At 51.0% G+C, this 4151-nt stretch overlaps 1 non-coding gene across 1 annotated transcript; it reads right to left on the bottom strand.

The window, feature by feature from the left end:
- Nucleotides 1–2775: 2775 nt before the first annotated feature.
- Nucleotides 2776–2848, bottom strand: Trnak-cuu (transfer RNA lysine (anticodon CUU)). Its single transcript has one exon. It is a non-coding gene; the product is annotated as a tRNA-Lys (tRNA).
- Nucleotides 2849–4151: the final 1303 nt, after the last annotated feature.

Raw genomic sequence — 4151 nt, 5'->3', positions numbered from 1 at the left:
AAGGTAGGCCGGCAGCGGCCTAATATGCCGCTCTTCGGCCACAAGAAACATACAAGAGATAAAAACAGGAAGACATAATCTCAAAATACAGACATGGAGGACAAAAATCAGAAGACAACAGAGAATAAAAAGAATTGAAGTCGTTCACCGACGCAGCACTGTTTCAGTTTTAAAAAAGACGGGCAGCACAGCACGGAACAGAGAACACTAGCACAGGTGAACGGTGGAGCAGAAAACGAAGAAACACTCGAGGCACAGACGGGACGAAAGACACGGACACTGTGGAGATGGGCCTCGGCGCTTGCAGGGGCACTGTCCACACCGAAAAGCTGGGGGCCTGCCAAGGGAAAAAACAGGGGGAGGGAAGGAGGGAGGGGGAGATAGGATGCCAGGGAGGAGGAGGGGAGAAAACGAAAAGAGGGGGGTGGAAGCCCAGGGAGAGGGGGAGGGGAGGTAAGGATGGAAGGAGGGAGAGAGGGAGGGAGAGAAGGGAGAGAGGGTGCCCACAGGAAAATGAGAGGAGAGGGGAAGGCAAGGCTCAAAGTTGGTAGGAGGGGTAGATGGAGGGGAGGAGGGCATCATCCGGGAGGGGGAGTCGGCGGAAGCCACCTTGGGAGAGGGTGTGGAAAGTGTGAAGATGGAGAGCAGGTGGGATACAGGAGTACAGGCGCGGCAGTGGGTTGGGGTGGGAGAGGATGGAAGAGACAAGCGGGTGGGGAGGATCAAGCTTGCAGGAGGTGTAGAGGATCCGTATCCGATGGAGGAAGAGGAGGAGGTGTGGGAAGGGGATGAGGTCATAGAGGAGCCGCGTGGGGGAAGGGAGGCGGATGCGATAGGCGAGGCGGAGTGCATGCCGTTCAAGGATTTGAAGGGATTTGTAAAAGGTAGGCGGGGCAGAGATCCAGGCGGGATGGGCATAACAGAGGATAGGGCGGATGAGAGATTTATAGGTGTGGAGGACGGTGGAGGGGTCCAGACCCCATGTGCGGCCAGAAAGGAGCTTCAGGAGGTGGAGTCGGGAGCATGCCTTGGCTTGGATTGTCCGGAGATGAGGGGTCCAGGAGAGGCGACGGTCAAGGGTGACGCCAAGGTACTTGAGGGTGGGTGTGAGGTTAATAGGACGGCCATAAATGGTAAGATAGAAATCAAGGAGACGGAAGGAAGGGGTGGTTTTGCCTACGATGATTGCCTGGGTCTTGGAAGGATTGACCTTGAGCAACCACTGGTTACACCAAGAGGTGAACCGGTCAAGATGGGATTGGAGAAGGTGTTGGGAGCGTTGCAGGGTGGGGGCAAGGGCAAGGAAGGCGGTGTCATCGGCGTACTGGAGAAGGTGAAGGGGGGGCTCAGGTGGAGGCAAGTCCGCCGTATAAAGAAGGTAAAGAAGAGGGGAAAGGACGGAACCTTGGGGCACACCGGCAGAGGGGTAGAAGGTGTAGGAATCAGTGTTGTGGATAGTGACATAGGAAGGGCGGTGGGAAATGAAGGAGGCGATCAGACGGATGTAGTTAATAGGAAGAGCAAAGGTTTGGAGCTTGAAGAGGAGACCAGAATGCCACACACGGTCATAGGCGCGTTCAAGGTCAAGGGAGAGGAATATGGCGGAGCGACGGGAGTTGAGTTGTTCGGAGAGGAGGTGAGTGAGGTGAAGGAGAAGGTCATCGGCAGAGAAGGATGGTCGAAAGCCACATTGGGTGGAGGGAAGGAAGCGGTGCCGGTGGAGATGCTGGTGGATGCGGCGGGTTAGAATGGATTCCAGGACCTTGCTGAAGACCGAGGTAAGGCTTATAGGACGGTAGGAGGAGACAGCGGAAGGTGGTTTATCGGGTTTGAGGAACATCAGGATCCGGGAGGTTTTCCACAGGTCGGGGTAGAAGCCGGTGGACAAGACCACATTGTACAGCCTGGCCAGGGTGGAGAGGAAGGGGGCGGGAGCTTCACGGAGGTGACGGTAAGTAACACGGTCGTGACCAGGAGCAGTGTTGCGTTTGGTGCGGAGTATATCGATGATGTCTTGAGTAGTTATAGGGTTATTGAGTTCAGTGTGTGTAATGTTGTCCAAGTACTGGAAGCCAGGAGCTAGTGGAGGGATAGAGGTGTCAGTTCGATCGCGGACATCGGGGACGAGGGAATAATCGAACTGGGGATCGTCAGGGATGGTAAAGACATCGGTGAGGTAGGAGGCAAAATGGTTGGCCTTACTAAGTTTGTATGCTGTACCGCTTTGGCAAATGCTTTATCAGCGCCATTCGCCTTAATCACATCTGAGAGTAATTCTTAAAAAAACGCCGGTCGCTAATTGTTCGTCATCACAGATACTGTTTGCTATACGGCCACGACGCGCAACTGATTTCCGAAATTCTTCACTCTCCTGTGAGGATGGAACTTACGACACCTGGTTTATTACAGCAGTAGTCTACCACTGAGCTAAAGAGGCGCGGCCTAGCGGTACTCTTGGGTACCTCGTCCTTATGGTCGTCTGCATCATCAGACTTCAGCTGACAACATTTCATATTACCGGCTAATATTTGCAGCTATGGCGACCCATTGCTGCTTGGCTAACCATCTGGCACGTAACCGATGTGCTCTCCAAACAACAACACTTGCATTTCAGAACATGTCTTTCACACATGTCTACAAAATCACCTTCACCCTCAAATACAGTTTCCTTGCGACTGACAGAGACGTAGACAAAGTTTAAAGTTGCTATTTCCATTACATCTCGTTAATCAGAAAAACGGTAATTTACATCTGCAGCGGAACAAAATTCCGTTCCGCCCAGCGTGTGGTTCGAACCCACGACCCTGAGATTAAGAGTCTTACGCTCTACCGACTGAGCTAGCCGGCTAACTCGGTGTATACATAACGGGTAGCATGTCACACAGTACTCGTTTGGGTTGGGTGGTCCCATACAGAATCTCTCCATGCTCCCTAATGTTTTTCTAACGTCACACTCGTCACGTACTTCACTTTTATGTCATAATCATTTCTGAGAGGTAAAGAAATTGCATGACAACATGCAGAGCTAGTGGCGTCACAGTTAACACACATAATTCATGTGACTCAAAAGCCGAACGAGTTACTTTCCGACGTTGTTTTAGATGTGCAAGTGCCAGTCAAAACTCGCGGTGTCGGCACTCTGCCGACCATTTCGCTAGTTACCACCGGTCTTGTTGTGTGTGTTTCAAGCTCAAGAGCATCTCCAAGCAAAAAATGGTCAACAGCAACATTCAGACGGTTTCGTACTGCTTAATTGCTACATTAAAACGGTATGTTTCTTTTTCAGAACTGGAAAAACACGAGCGTGAAAGCATTCGAACCTATAATCTTCACATCCGAAGTCCGAGGCTTATCCATTAGGCCACACGGTCACTGACGATCAACTATAACATGTATACGACTCATCTCGAAACGCTCACACCCCTGAGGATTTGTGTTTTCGTTCTACACAGCCGCTGCCAGTTGCTCTTTCCCACCCATTCGTTACATTCAACCTCTTTCGAGACCGACCAAATATAGACTCAGAAACGAGACCACACACTTTGTGCATTCGGAATCGAAGGCAGGGCGTCCCTCGCCGCATTTGCTACGATGGCCATTTGCTACTTCTGCAGAAGCGGCGACGGCGACGACGACGGCGACGACCTCGAGAGGCGCTGAGATATGTGAGAAATACATCTATAAAATGTAATTCAGACTACCTCTTCCCACTTTACGCTGTACCGCTTTGGCAAATTCTTTATCAGCGCCATTCGCCTTAATCACATCTGAGAGTAATTCTTAGAAAACGCAGGTCGCTAATTGTTCGTCATCACAGATACTGTTTGCTATACGGCCACGACGCGCATCTGATTTCCAAAATTCATCATTCTCCTGTGAGGATGGAACGTCAGATGCCTGGTTTATTAGAGCAGTACTCTACCACCGAGCTAAAGAGGCGCGGCCTAGCGGTACTCATGGGTACTTCGTCCTTATGGTCGTCTGCATCATCAGACTTCAGCTGACAACACTTCATATTACCGGCTAATATTTGCAGCTATGGCGACCCATTGCTGCTTGGCTACACATCTGACACGTAACCGATGTGCTCTCCAAACAACAACACTTGCATTTCAGAACATGTCTTTCACACGTGTCTACAAAATCACCTT

Source organism: Schistocerca gregaria, chromosome 7 (genome assembly GCF_023897955.1).
Source record: "Schistocerca gregaria isolate iqSchGreg1 chromosome 7, iqSchGreg1.2, whole genome shotgun sequence".
Lineage (NCBI taxonomy): Eukaryota > Metazoa > Arthropoda > Insecta > Orthoptera > Acrididae > Schistocerca > Schistocerca gregaria.
Note: the sequence above shows the minus strand (reverse complement) of the source record. Positions and strands in the feature narration are given on the sequence as shown.